General features: G+C 41.5%; 1 protein-coding gene across 6 annotated transcripts in view; it reads left to right on the top strand.

Annotated features, from left to right (window-relative positions):
* Positions 1–16,286, top strand: part of mbnl2 (muscleblind-like splicing regulator 2) — a 218,378-nt gene that overhangs the window by 147,974 nt on the left and 54,118 nt on the right. The gene's annotated exons all lie outside the window — the stretch shown is intronic.

Raw genomic sequence — 16,286 nt, forward strand, 5'->3', positions numbered from 1 at the left:
TCTATCTAAATGTAGAGAGTTCTTTGCTAATCTGTGTTGGTACTGCAACTGTTGGGGTGGGTGGGGAACTGATTGAGCCAGGTTTGCAAAGTTTTTGGGTCAGTTGGGTGAGATTTGAAGAAGGTGAGATAATGACCTAATGCATCTGATCTTATTTGACTTCTGCTTGTGCTGGCTGATCACTGAACAGTTTTGATAAGAGTCATATTGAAGTCCAGGGACCAGACCATTTTGCTCAGAAATTGTGAGACTCTCCATTAACAGTATGTTGCTAATGTTCTTTTGTGACTGTTGAAAGTATTACAACATCTCTCACGTCTTTGGTGCTCAAAGATTGCATGATGGACTTTTTGACTAGAAAGAGCGGTGATCGCAGCATTGGGATATGTGATAGGAATAGTCCCCTCACGCAACCTTCAGGTTAACTCTTGCCTATTGTCTGTGGGGCTTTTTTAAGATGAAATGAAATGTATTATTTTAAAGTCCTTTAAGTTATCTATCTGGACAACAAACATTTGTTTCAATTAAACAAAACTGTTTATATTTAAACCAGGGAAAGATCTTTCAGTGCAGCAAACAATTCATTCACTCTTATTCCTAAGGCAGCTTAAAAAGATTGCACAATCGGCCTGTTTTCAGTCCTCTGTATACTGAAGTTATTAGTCAATTCAGTTTCTATATTTATCTGAAAGGAGACAACAGCATATTTAAGAAGCCTAAACACTTTATTATGCTAATTACAAGACCACAAAATAGATGTTCAGTCCACTCATCCATTCAGAAAGAACCTGTTCCCCGCCCTCTCCTTCACAGGGTATCTCCAATGATTCCAGGGACATTTCTTCCATTACCTTATCCAGAAATCCATTCTGTGTGTTGAACACCTATTTATGTGAAGAAGAACTTTTGATATAATTCCAAGATTTGCTATTCACTAATTTGAAGCTGTGCTGTCACTGTCACTGTTACCTCCGTAGCATTGCCCGTCTCCACTCCTGCCTCAGCTTATCCGCTGCTGAAACCCTTATCCATACCTTTGTTACCTCTAGACTTGACTACTCCAACACACTCCTAGCTGGCCTCCCACATTCTACCCTACGTAAACTTGAGGTCATCTAAAACTCGGCAGCCTGTGACCTAACTTGCACCAAGTCCCGCTCACCCATCACCCCTGTGCTCGCTGATCTACATTGGCTCCTGGTTAAGCAGCACCTCAATTTCAAAATTCTTATCCTTGTTTACAAATCCCTCCATAGCCTCGCCCCTTCCTATCTCTGTAATCTCCTTCAGCTTCACAACCCCCCTCCCCCCCCCTCCCCTCCCCCCAAGATGTCTGCGCTCCTCAAATTCTGCCCTCGTGAGCATCCCTGATTATAACTGCTCAACCATTGGTGGCGGTGCCTTCTGTTGCCTAGCCCCTAAACTCTGGAATTCCCTCCATAAACCTCTCCGCCTCTCTACCTCTCTTTCCTCCTTTAAGACGTTCCTTGTAACCTACCTCTTTGACTAAGCTTTTGGTCATCTGCCGTAATTTCTTCTTATGTGGCTCGGTGTCAAATTCACTGTTTTGTCTTGTAACACGGCTGTGAAGCGCCTGGGGCTGTTTTACTACATTAAAGACGCTATATAAATACAAGTTGTTGTTTGATTTGAAGTAGTGTTCCAGGTTTACGTTAATTTTTAACCATTTAACTTCTATACCTCTGAGGTCCCCTCTGTTATCTCCTTTCAAGGATGAAAAGCTCAAACATCTCTGTTTTTCCACAAAATGAATTCTCCAGCCGTCCTGGCCATCATTTCTCCCACAGTCCGTGCCATTAAAAACTGATTAACTGATCATTCACCTAATTACTCTTTGCAGGGTGCAAATTCACTGTCTTATTTACTCACGCAACAGTCCTATTTCTCATCGACGTGCTGCCGCTCAGCGACCTCATCCGAAAACACAGCGCTAGTTAGAACACAGAAACATAGAAAATAGGTGCAGGAGTAGGCCATTAGGCCCTTCGAGCCTGCACCACCATTCAATGAGTTCATGGCTGAACATGCAACTTCAGTACCCCATTCCTGCTTTCTCGCCATACCCCTTGATCCCCCGAGTAGTAAGGACTACATTTAACTCCTTTTTGAATATATTTAGTGAATTGACCTCAACAACTTTCTGTGGTAGAGAATTCCACAGGTTCACCACTCTCTGGGTGAAGAAGTTTCTCCTCATCTCGGTCCTAAATGGCTTACCCCTTATCCTTAGACTGTGACCCCTGGTTCTGGACTTCCCCAACATTGGGAACATTCTTCCTGCATCTAACCTATCTAAACCTGTCAGAATTTTAAACGTTTCTATGAGATCCCCTCTCATTCTTCTGAACTCCAGTGAATGCAAGCCCAGTTGATCCAGTCTTTCTTGATATGTCAGTCCCGCCATCCCTGGAATCAGTCTGGTGACCTTTCGCTGCAGTCCCTCAATAGCAAGAATGTCCTTCCTCAAGTTAGGAGACCAAAACTGTACAAATATTCCAGTTGTGGCCTCACCAAGGCCCTGTACAACTGTAGCAACACCTCCCTGCCCCTGTACTCAAATACCCTCGCTATGAAGGCCAACATGCCATTTGCTTTCTTGACCGCCTGCTGTACCTGCATGCCAACCTTCAATGACTGATGTACCACATGTTTCCACATGTTCGCTGATGACACTCAGCTCTAGCTCACCACCACCTCTCTTGACCCCTCCACTATCTCTAAATTGTCACACTGCTTGACTGACATCCAGTACTGGATGAGCAGAAATTTCCTCCAACTAAATATTGGGAAGACCGAAGCCATTGTCTTTGATCCTCGCCACAAACTCTTTTCCCAAGCTACTGATTCCATCCCTCTCCCTGGAAACTGTCTGAGGCTGGACCAGACTGTTTGCAACCTTGGTATCATATTTGACCCCGAGCTGATCTTCCGCCCACCATCACTAAGACCGCCTATTTCCACCTCTGTAACATTGCCCAACTCCGCCCCCTGCCTCAGCTCATCTGCTACTGAAACCCTCATCCATACCTTTGTTACCTCTAGACTTGACTATTCCAATGCACTCCTGGCCAGCCTCCCATTTTCTACCCTCCGTAAAGTTGAGGTCATCTAAAACTCTGCTGCCCATGTCCTAACTCACACCAAGTCCTGTTCACCCATCACCCCTGTGCTCTTTGACTTACATAGGCTCCCAGTTAAGCAACACCTCAATTTTAAAGTTCTTATCTTTGTTTTCAAATCCCTCCAGAGCCTCACCTCTCCCTATCTCTGTAATCTCCAGGCCCACAACCCTCTGAGGTATCTGTGCTCCTCTAATTCGAGCCTCCTGAGCGTCCCCAATTTTAGTCACTCCACCATTGGTGGCCGTGCCTTCAGCTGCCAAGTCCTTAAGTTCTGGAATTCCCTCCCTAAACTTCTTTGCCTCTCTTTCCTTCTTTAAGATGCTCCTTAAAACCTACCTCTTTCATCTGCCCTAATATCTCCTCGTGTGGCTCAGTATCAAATTTTGTTTGATGACATTTTACTATATGTAAGGCGCTATATAACTACAAGTTGTTGTTGAATTTGAAGTAATTAATTGTATGCAAAATGCTTTGGGATGTTTGTAAGAGATGTGCTGAGGCACTATATAAATGCAAGTTTTTTTTTCTCCCACATCTCTTTCTTTGATACTGTGATCTATCCTGGGACTTTTATGCATGGGGCTTGAATGGTTGCCTTGTGACTCAGTGTCAGAACTGGATGTATTAATAAAGTGTGATTTAATGAGAGTACTGTCTAAGTGAGAAATGTCAGTAATGAAGAATAGAATACTTTTGCACTTTTTGCACTCAGTACCAGCACGAACCAGTCCCCAGCCAATAAGTTGCATCCAGTTGCCGAGTGAATCTCAATCGTTATTGTAAATGTGTACGTCTGTGCCATTTTCCTCAATTACTGTCCTTATTTAAACTAGCAGTTTAATTTTACTCTGTTGAACTATGGCAGTTTGTGCTATGGAGTAAAAATTAGATTCAAACTAAAATCATTTATTTTATTAGGACCAATGTTTCCTCTTTTTAAAAAAAAATTGTACGCGGTACTGCAGCATCATTGCACGTGCCGTATCTTGGAGGGACTGATAGCGAGTGGCCTGCACGGTACCTTCCCGATTGCTGCACAGCCATGCATGCATGCAGCTTAGAGGAAACATTGCTTGGGGCCCTTGCACCTCTGATCAGCAAGGAGACAACTTATCTCATTGATATTTGTGTGGCCCCTTGCAGTGTACAAATTGGCTGCCGCATTTTCCACAATAGTGACTACACATCAAAAGTACTTCATTGGCTGTAATGTGCTTCGGGACGTCCTGAGGTGCTGAAAGATGCCATACAAGTACAAGTCTTCCTTTCTTTTTCACTGGGCTGACCTCCCAGCAGTGAAAGAACTGCCATAACTCACCGCCATTTGGGCCATGTTTGAAATTGGAGCAGCTTTTGTGTAAAATGTTTTTAGGCATTTTCTATTTCTGTTTAAGTTGACTCACTGACCTAAGTAGGCTGTCGTACAAAGGTTTGTCAGAGGGATAAGCCAGACTGCTAAAGATACTTTCTAATTTTTGGCAATAGTTTTGTATGTGTTACTCAAAAAGCAAGCATGGTTCTCTGTATGCCTGTTTGTATTTTCCTTATCCAAGTGTTCTGGGTCCTGGGATTCATAGGTAGAGGTTAAAAATGTAATGTAGAAATTGAAGTCCCTGTATATTTTGCTACTGCTTGTGCAAAGGGAAATGAAAGGGATACTGTAATGAAAATAGATCTAAATCTATAATTTTATTTTGAATGTTAGAATGTTACAAATTGGTAAGATAATTATGGATGATGACCCATTCAGAGATATTCTGGATTGATGTTTTGCACACTGGACACAAGATCACTTTTCAGATGCCGCCTTTCCATGCTGAAAATCCAAAGTCCCTCCACAGCTCAGTCCTTTGAAACGTAGAAACATAGAAAATAGGTGCAGAAGTAGGCAATTTGGCCTTTTGAGCCTGCGCCACCATTCAATAAAATCATGGCTGATCATGCAACTTCAGTACCCCATTCCTGCTTTCTCTCCATACCCCTTGATCCACTTAGCCGTGAGGGCCACATATCTAACTCCCTTTTGAATATATCGAACGAACTGGCATCAACAACTTTGTGGTAGAGAATTCCACAGGTTCACAATTCTCTGAGTGAAGAAGTTTCTCCTCATCTCGGTCCTAAATGGCTTACCCCTTATCCTGAGACTTTAACCTTTGGTTCTGGACTTCCCCAACATCGGGAACATTCTTCCTGCATCTAACCTATCCAATCCTGTCAGAATTTTATATGTTTCTATGAGATCCCCTCATTCTTCTAAATTCCAGTGAATATAAGCCTAGTCGATCCAGTCTTTCTTCATATGTCAGTCCTGCCATCCCAGGAATCAGTCTGGTGAACCTTCACTGCACTCCATCAATAGCAAGAATGACACTAGGAATTGGCTTTTGTAGATCTTTGCCCTCCCTTAGAGCTTGAATGTCACCTTTAACCTTGACGATCAGAACTGGAAACGGTACTTGAGGTGCAATCTGACCAGGGTCTCAACTTCTGACTTATATTCTGCTGTTTTGGTTATGTAGTTCAACGTTACGTTGGCTTTGTTGATTGTTGCTCTGCCTTGGTTGGACATGTTGAGCACAGAATCTCCCAGGACTACTCGATGACTTTCAGCTTCCTCCTTGGCTATTTCTGGAGTCATTTTGTCATTTTTCTTAAGTGCACAATTTTACACTTTGCTGGATTAAATTTCACTTGCACATCTTATCCAAGTCATTCTGTAATTTTCTGAGCTGCCTCCTTCAAATTCACTGCCCCTTCTAAGAAAAAGGTGCATTTACATAGCACCTTTCACATCCTCGTCTTCACGACATCCCAAAGCACTTTGCATCTAATGAATTGTTTTTGAAATGTTGTCATTGTTTTTGTGTAAATGTAGCAGCTGTTTTGCACACAGCAAGGCCCTATGATGTGCAGTGAGGAAAATGGCCAGTTAATCTGTTTTCTGGAGGTGTTGATTGAGAGATAAATATTGGTGTATCGTCTTGGAAGAATAGAAAAGTAAGGAGACACACAACAAAAAAAGTCAACACTCAACGTACATTTGTTTCAGCATTCCACTTTAAAGCAAAACAAATGACCAATTAAAAATATTATGTGCTTCTTTAACTTTATTTATGACTACTTTCTGCACACTTCATTTGCAACCTAAATCAAATGATCCATACTTGGTGAAAAAAGCAAATGGATAAGCTCCCCAAAACCAGAGCCTTTGAATTATTTTACTGGATTAAAAGGGTTAAATAGAATCATATAACACCGAAGGAGGCCATTTTGCCCATCGTGCCTGTGCCAGCTCTTTGAAAGAGCTAACCGTTGGAATGTTTAAGTGAACCTGAATGTGCAGAAGGAGCCTCGGTTTAACATGTCATCTAAAAGGCAGCACCTCTAACAATGTAACACTCCCTTAGTATTGCACTGAAGTCTTGCCTGGATTGTGTATCCTGGAATCGGGTTAGGACCCATGATCCAATGATTCCGAGGTGATAGTGCTACCACTGAGCCAAGGCTGACGCCTGATAATCCAGTGCTCTCCTGGCTGGCCTCCCATCTTCCATCCTCCATAAGTTTGAGTTCATCCAAAGTAATGCTGCCCGTATCCTAACTCGCACCAAGTCCCATTCATCCATCATCCATGTGCTCGCTACATTGGCTCCCAGTCCAGCAACAACTTGATTTCAAAATTCTCATCCTTGTTTTCAAATCCTTCCATGACACTGGCCCTCCCGATCGCGAACCTCCTCAAGCCCTATAACCTATGTTCCTGTGAAGTGCCTTTTGATGTTTTACTACGTTAAATGCACTATATAAATGCAAGTTGTTGTTAGAGGCTTAAAAGAAAATCAATTTTATGTCAACAGCTGCATATACATCTGTCTATTTCAATTAAAAGAAATGAAGCCTAAGTCCAATATTATTGGACAATACTTGATATATTGGTTTCTCCTATTTTAAATATGCCAAAAAATCATGCATGCTGCCCCATTTAGTCATTAAAATGCCTCATTATTAGTTCACACGAGGGGTTAAATAGTGAGAGAGGCCAATTTCACAATGGGGCTGGCCCCATCCTGAGTAGCATTCTGATTCTCACTTACTGTCTGGGAAGAGCAAATAATGCTAAAGCTTTTCATGGCAGTAGATCGACAACAGGAAAACAACATTTGGAATGGGTAGCTTCTTACTAGTTGTATGCATGTGCCTCATAATCTAGAGGTTAATAAATGTTCAAAAGGGAAAAGAAGTATATGGAATCCTTTGTACTCCAGGCAGATATTTTAAAAGAATGTTAGGAATGTTTGCCTGCAGCTACTGTTTTTTTTTTCCCTGGACTAGTATTAATTATCTTTTGAGTTCTTGTGAATTAAATGATAATGGTTATCAGTTTGATACATATAAGAACAGCATTCATCGTTTCATGAGATTATTCTGTTTCACATTTGCATTAAAAATAATGATGGAATTTTCTTGGTAGTTGTGCACTATTAATTTGCATCTTATTTGACTTGCGTGAGGGCTGAAGATTCCTGCTTCTGCAAAATTGTGAACTTTAATTTAGTGTGTTAATAAAATACTAAGAATTTCTAAAATGATCACAAAACCTTCTATAAACACTGAAAGGAGCTGGGAAAACATTTTTGTTCATGAAGTTAACATTGACTTCTTTTTGTTTTGAAGCAGCCTATTACATAGAATTTTACAGCACAGAAACAGGCCATCCCAGTGTTTATGCTCCACACCAGCCTCCTCCCACATTACCATCCCCCCATATCCCCTTCTATTACTTTCTTTCTCACATACTTATCTAGCTTCCCCTTAAATGAATTTATGCTTTTCATCTCGACCACTCCCTGTGGTAGCGAGTTCCACATTCTTACCAATCTGGGTAAAGAAGTTTCTCCTGAATTCTCTATTGGATTTATTGGTGACTCTCTCATATTTATGACCCCTATGTCTAGCCAATCAAATCCTTTCATAATTTTAAAAGACATCTATTAGATTGCCGCAGCCTTTTTTTGAGAAAAGAGCCCCAGCCTGTTCAGTCTTTTAGTTTCTTGGTAATATTTTTGCAAGAGTTTTGGATGCTTGTGTAGTGTAGAATGTTGTGTCTTCTAAAATGAGCATAAGTGAACCTGTTGCACTCTGCAAAAGTGCTTTGTGCTGATCGATGTAGAATGGCATTGATGGCAAACGCAGAAATCCTCAGACCACATTGCTTGTCTTTCTGGCTGATGTACAACACTGTGGAGCTTAGAAGGTATCAGAATGGGAATTACAAAGCAGAATTATAGTAATATTTAATAAGCCACCCAAGTTAATGTAACCAGGCATATTTAGAGTATTATAGTAATACATTATTGGAAAGTCATATTTAAGTGAATACCCTTTAATGTTGTGCCAATATACATCTTGTGTGAAGCTCTTGATTCATCATCTCAAATTGCTATCTTGCAAAGAAATACATGTAGCCACCTGTACTTAATCATATAGCTCAAAATAATTTCTTTAGGCATAATCCTAGTTTAAAAAGAGAAAGTCTAATTATAATGCTGGGTGTTTTTCACCTGCCCACCATTAGGCTTTATTTAAATCGTAGTGAAAACTTATCACAGACCTTGGATAAAATACAGCTCACTATTTTTACTGTAGTTGATTTAAGCTATTGTAGATCTGTACATTGTTAGTACACGACTATTGGGGCCATTCACTTGGGCACAGAAGCAATCAGTGATTGCTAAAGTGTTCTAAATTACACTCTTGCATGGATGCTGGAAGGAGGCTCTGTAGAGGTTTGCTTTAATCTGGTACTTTGAAACCGATCTTATGACCCTGAGATAAGGAACTCACAAAAAGGAACAAAAACCAGTTGAGAGTGCATGTGTCACAGGGAAACCATTTATGGGTGACCAGTAGTCAAGGTGGCCTTAATACTAACTTGAAATTTTTTATTAAATTAGCAAAATAACTAGCAATTTCCCAACAAGAAAATCTTCGTGTTATATTCTGTAACAAGTCATGATGTGGAATTAACTAATGCAAATCTATAGAATGGGTTTGGAAGATTATACAAAGTACAGTATATACGAGATGTTAAATAATCCAGCAATTTCCAGCAAAAACTGTGATCTGCTTCTACTAAGTGCAAAATATTGTATTACTCACTTGCTCACATTATGCTACTGAAAAAACTAATACCAGGAATCTGAATTTGAATGTACATGAATAACTCACTGTTTTAAAACTAAAAAGGTAAAACTGTCCCTTATGCAAAATAACAAACATGAAATTATGACAGTAACACAAGTTTGGAGAATCAGTGTTGGTCGGTGGTTTGCGACCTCTGCACTTAATTATGTTAACATTTTATAATCCTTTCCCACCTGCCGTCCTTACCTGGTGTGGCCTATAAGTGACTCCAGTTCTACACAGACATGATCAACTCTTAACTGCTCGAAATGACCGAGCAAGCTCTATTAAACTGCTGCAGCGTTTCAAGAAAAAGGCCCACAACCACCTTGGAGCATCTAGGGATGGGTAATAAATGGTCACTTTGCCAGGAACGCCCAAGAACAAAGTCATAATGGATAAGTCTCTGTTTGAATTGAAAAGTTTATCTATAGAGCATTACCAATTGTTGTTGCAGTAGAATTTATCCACCAGACTGAATTTATTGCCCAGGCTTGATTATCAGACTTGATGGTATATGGACTTGTGTTTTAACAACATAAGAAATAGGAGCAGGAGCAGGCCATTTGGCACCTTGAGCTTGCTCTGCCATTCAATAAGATCATGGTTGATCTGATCATGGACTCAGCTCCACTTCGCTGCCTGCTCCCCATAACTCTTTACTCCCTTATTGCTCAAAAATCTGTCTCTCTCCGACTTAAATATATTCAATGACCCAGCCTCCACAGCTCTCTGGGGCAGAAAATTCCATAGATTTACAACCCTCAGAAGAAATTTCTCCTCATCTCAGTTTTAAATGGGCGGCCCCTTATTCTAAGACCATGCTCCCTCGTTTTAGTTTCCCCAATGAGTGGAAATATCCTCTTTGCACGCACCTTGTTGAGCCCCCTCATTATCTTATAAGTTTCAATAAGATCACCCCTCATTCTTCTGAACCCCAATGTGTATAGGCCCAACCTACTCAACGAATCCTCCTAAGTCAACCCCCTCATCTCCGGAGTCAACCTATGAATTTTCTCTGAACAGCCTCCAATGCAAGTATATCCTTCCTTAAATACAGAGACCAAAACTGTCCGCAGTACTTCAGGTGTGGCCTCACCAATACCCTGTACAGTTATAGCAGGACTTCTCTGCTTTTATACTCTATCCCCCTTGCAATAAAGGACAACATTCCATTTGCCTTCCTGATTACTTGCTGTACCTACATACTAACTTTCTGTGTTTAATGCACAAGGATCTCCAAGTCCCTCCGTACTGCAGCACTCTGCAATTTTTCTCCATTTAAATTATAATTTGATTTTCTATTAATTCTGCCAAAGTGGATAACCTCACATTTTCCCACATTATACTCCATCTGCCAAACTTTTGCCCACTTACTTAGCCTGTTTATAATCCCTTTGCAGATTTTTTGTGTCCTCCACACAATTTGCTTTCCCATCCATCTTTGTATCATCAGCAAACTTGGTTACATTACACTCTGTCCCTTCATCCAAGTCATTAATATAGATTGTAAGTAGTTGAGGACCCAGCACCGATCCCTGCGGCACCCCACTAGTCACTGTTTGGCAACTGCAAAATGACCCATTTATCCCAACTCTCTGTTTTTTGTTAGTTCGTCAATCCTCTATCCATTCTAATATAGCCCCAACCCCGTGAGCTTTTATCTTGTGCAGTAACCTCTTACGTGGCACCTTATCGAATGCCTTCTGGAAATCCAAATACACCACATCCACTGGTTCCCCCTTATCCACCCTGCTCGTTACACCCTCCAACAAATTTGTCAACCATGATTTCCCTTTCATAAACCATGCTGATTCTGCTTGATTGAATCATGTTTTTCCAAATGTCCAGCTACTGCTTCCTTAATAATGGACTCCAGCATTTTCCCAACGACAGATGTTAGGCTAACTGGTCTATAGTTTCCTGCTTTTTGTCTGCCTCCTTTTTTAAATAGGGGCGTTACATTTGCAGTTTTCCAATCTGCTGGGACCGCCCCAGAATACAGGAAATTTTGGTAGATTACAACCAATGCATCCACTATCTCTGCAGCCACTTCTCTTAACACCCTAGGATGTAAGGCATCAGGTCCAGGGGACCTGTCCGCCTTTTAATCCCATTATTTTACCTAGTACTACTTCATTAGTGACAGTGATTGTATTAAGTTCCTCCCTCCCTATAGCCCCTTGATTATCCGTTCTTGGGATGTTTTTAGTGTCTTCTACCGTGAAGACCGATACAAAATATTTGTTCAACGTCTCTGCCATTTCCCCGTTTTCCATTATTAATTCCCAGTCTCATCCTCCAGGGGACCAACATTTACTTTAGCCACTCTTTTCCTTTTTATCTCTTACTATCTGTTTTTATATTTTGTGCTAGTTTACTTTCATAATCTATCTTCCCACTCTCAATCATTTTTTTAGTCGTTCTCTGCTGGCTTTTAAAAATGTCCCAATCCTCCGACCTCCCACTAGTCTTGGCCACATTGTATGCCTTTGTTTTCAATTTGATACCATTCCTTATTTCCTGAGTTAGCCACAGATGGTTATTCCTTCTCTTACAGTCTTTCCTTCTCATTGGGATATATTTTTGTTGCGAGTTATGAATATCTCCTTAAATGTCTGCCACTGTTCATCAACCGTCCCATTCTTTAGTCTATTTTCCCAGCCCACTTTAGCCAACTCTGCCCTTATACCTTTGTAGTCTCCTTTATTTAAGCATAGGACCCTAGTTTGAGAACCAACTTTCTCACCCTCCAACTGAATTTGAATTTCAACCATATTATGGTCACTTGTACCTAGAGAATCTTTTAATACGAGATCATTTATTAATCCTGCCTCATTACACAGTACTAAGATAGCCTGCTCCCTGGTTGGTTCTGCAACGTACTGTTCAAGGAAACTATCCCGGATGCACTCTATGAACTCCTCCTCAAAACTACCCTGGCCAATTTGCTTTGTCCAATCAATATGCTGAGTAATTTATTTTGCTAAAGAAAGATGTTGAGCTTTTCTTGAAAGTATTGTTAAAATCTCTTCAAATTTCAGTGTTGTTCAATAAAGGAAAAACTATATATTCTGTTTGCAATAATGGTATTTCCATTTACAAATTCCTGCAGACACAATTTAGCATAATCCATTCTTCCTTTTGCTCCTATCATATAGAAATGACTGTGTTTAATAGTAAAACAACAAAATATATCTCTGTTCTCTTGATCTGCTGGCAGTATTCATATTCTGTCCTCGTTACCTCCTCCATAATGACAACAGTAAACATTTTAATTGATCCTGTGTTCTTTTCAAAAGTGCACACAACGTTTTGAAAGGTTGAATTACTAGGGATGGGAACAGTACATGTCATAGTTTTCAATACTGCAGTAACCTACCTGAGATGCAGATACTTAAAAAAAAACACAATTTCCAGAGCGCACAAATTAAGAGTATTATGACCTTCTTAGTTAAAACTGATTTGGCTGGATTCAGAAGGAAACCTAACCCAGGCCAAGCCAGTCATCTGGGAAATGGGCCAGGAAGGAAAGAGTTTAAATAGCTAGACCTGCACTATCTGTTTACAACATACCTTGTGCATGAGATAGAAAGGGGAAGGAGAAAGCAGTAGAGAAACAAACATTCAAGGTCTTTTCTATGGAAAATCAAAACATGTTTCATTTACAGTGTACCTCAAAGCCAAAATCCTGAGTAGTCATCCCAATAACATTTCTCCTCAATAATTAAGTGATTGCTGCAAAATATTAGCATATATGGATTGTATTTCTGGAGGGGAAAAGCAGTGTTACTGTTTGGCCTTATTGATAGCAATTGGATCAGTTGTGGAATTTTACTATCGGTTTACTCATTATGATATGTCCTTACTATACAGTATAAATGCACACGAGGCCCATACTTGAGAGAAGTCACTCTGTGACCAGTTACCTTGATTACCAAGACCTCAAGTGAAGAAGGTGGGTGGAGCTTCCCCTTTTATACCTGAAAGTCCAGATTAGGAGTGTCTCCCACAAGTTCACCCCTTGTGGTCAATGTTCTCAAGGTGTACAACTTAGGTCAGCTTATACATGGGTTACAATGATAGTTGAATACATGACACATTACAAATGTAACTGGCAAAATTGTGGGATTTTAACAATGTGGTTAATGTATATGTGGCATCTGCGAGGAGAAAAGGCTTTTGTCTAAGTGAAACACTTCAAATTATAACTCTAGTGATTTGAAGAGCAAAGACATACCACAGTCATCGCCTTTGTTAGAATGTATCTTTAATTTTTTAATTTTAATCATTACACCCATGATAGCATATTATAAAGTACTGTATAAAAGATACAATGCAAAGGTTAGTGTCTGATTTTTCAGGATTGAAGTAGCAGAATGATGAAATTGTGATACTGTTACTGTGTACCAAAAGCAATTGTAGTGCGCTACAAAGTGCTTGTAACATATGGAAATTTGCAAATGTGAGAACATTTACATCTGTCTATTGAATGTTTACACTGTACTCATCATCATCATGGATAGTCCCTCGAGACTTGCTTCCACTTTAAAAGTAAGTTCTCAAGTGAGTGAACAATCCAATTTAGGAATGACAGTCTCTGTCGCAGGTCATTGGAGGAAAGGGTGGGTGGGGAGTCTGGTTTGCCGCACGCTCCTTCTGTTGCCTGTGCTTGTTTTCTGCATGCTCTTAGCGACGAAACTCGAGGTGCTCAGCGCCCTCCCGGATGCTCTTCCTCCAAATAGGGCGGTCTTTGGCCAGGGACTCCCAGGTGTTACCCAACAGAGCTGGTCGAGTGTGGTCAGTGCTTCGATGCTGGGGATGTTGACCTGATCGAAAACACTGACGTTGGTCCATCTGTCCTCCCAGGGGATTTGCAGGATCTTGCGGAGGCATCGTTGGTGGTATTTCTCCAGCAATTTGAGGTGTTTACTGTATATGGTCCACGTCTCTGAGCCATACAGGAGGGCGGTTATCATCATCATAGGCAGTCCCTCAGAATCAAGGAAGACTTGCTTCCACTCTTAGAATGAGTCCTTAGGTGGCTGAACAGTCCAATACAAGAGCCACTGTCCCTGCCACAGGTAGGACAGACAGACAGTCATTGAGGGTAAGGGAGGGTGGGACAGGTTTGCCACACGTTCTTTCCGCTGCCTGTGCTTGTTTTTTACATGCACTCGGCGATGAGATTCGAGATGCTCAGCGCCCTCTGGATGCACCTCCTCCACTTGGGATGGTCTTTGGCCAGGGACTCCCAGGTGTCGGTGGGGATGTTGCACTTTATCAGGGAGGCTTTGAGGGTATCGCTACAGCCGTGTTTATCAGAGACACTGTACTGAAGCCTGACTGAAGAACACAGTATCGAATGAGAGTGGACCATTCAGCTCATTTTTAGCTTTTTATGTCTCTTGTACCTAGGTGAATGTAGATGTTTTACCTGAGAGAACAGGTAAAAACACTGTCGTAGTTTGTACTTGTCTATGTAGTTTAGTAGATGGTGATGAGACTGAAAAAAGTTAAATGAAGCTCATCATAAACAACAACTACTTGAATTTATATAGCGTCTTTAATGTAGTAAAATGTCCCATGGCATTTCACAGGAGTGATATTGAACAAAATTTGACACTGAACCACATCAGGAGATATTGGGACAGGTGATGAAAGATTAGTCAAAGAGGTAGATTTTAAGGATCGTCTGCAAGGAGGAGAGAGAGTCCTGTATCTCCCCCTACTGGATTGGTTTAAACAGTAATCAACTTTATCCTCAATAGCGCTGTTAAAAGTTTATTTTTATTATCTCCTGTGGTGTTCATGGTACGTCAGAGGATATGTTTTCTCTCTTACTGTCTCTGATTGTTGTTGCGTTTCTCTTATACTTCTTTCGTTTACTCATCTTGTGTGCTTCTCTGTGTCCCTCTTTCTCATTCGGCGCGACAACCCCAACCTGCAAGGACCATCAGCAGATTGGGGCCTTAAAGGAGGAGTAGTGTGGAGCATACTATTTCAGGGTATAGCGCGTGCCGGTTCAGGACAGCGATGGCTCTGAAGAGGGCGACTGGATTGGATGTCACCAAGGTCCAGGTCGCTGATTGGAGCGTGGGAACGTGAGCATGGCGAGGTCGGGGCGAAGGAGCGGCGAGAGATTGCAGAGCGACGTGATTGGGGTTCAGGAGAGGCGAGAGTTCGAAGCCCAGAAGAGGCAAGGGCCCAGGGATAGCACGGGCCAGCCCACACTGCAATATGTGTGCGCACTAGGTCCGTGCAGCAGAGTTGGTCTCCAGTCATCTTGGTTAATCCTTGCCAAGGACCAAGACATAGCTTTGTCAAGCCCGTTTGGTGGCTGGTGTGCAACGGTCACCACACGTTAAAAAAAATCCATGCACAGGCATCTCCCACCCTTCAGTATGTAGTTCGGGATCTGGAATATTAGGTCCTTCATTGAAACATCTGTGAACATCCCTTTTTGGCGTGGAAGCAAGTTATCCTCGATGCGAGGAACCGCCTATGAATGAATCTTTCTCTTTGCATCTGGTTGTTTTTCTTAACTCTTTTGTTCTCATTGTCCTCTCGCTCCTCCTTTGTCCCATGTCCTTTAAGGTAATTGGGGAATAAGGTGTTGGGGAATATATATTATGGGCAGCGAGGCATAAGGCCATTGTTGCATGTACCTTTTGGGCTGCACGTGGAGGGGAGTTGACAAAATACTTTTTCTGGTGATAAGTGCAGGGTGTTGGTTATTGGAGAATTCTGCCAGGGTGGAAGTAGTCGGAGGGGAAGGCCAGGAAATCACAGGTGATTAACAGCAGGAAGGAAATGATGAGAGGCAGGAAGGTATGTGTGCTTGGGGTTGCCTAGGGTGAGGGGTGGTAGGAAGCAGAGAAAAGGTAAAGGGGAGAGCTCTGGCTGGTGATGTGGGTTGCAGCTGCCTTTTGGGCCAAAAGTGGTGTCTATGAACGT

Source organism: Pristiophorus japonicus, chromosome 10 (genome assembly GCF_044704955.1).
Source record: "Pristiophorus japonicus isolate sPriJap1 chromosome 10, sPriJap1.hap1, whole genome shotgun sequence".
Lineage (NCBI taxonomy): Eukaryota > Metazoa > Chordata > Chondrichthyes > Pristiophoridae > Pristiophorus > Pristiophorus japonicus.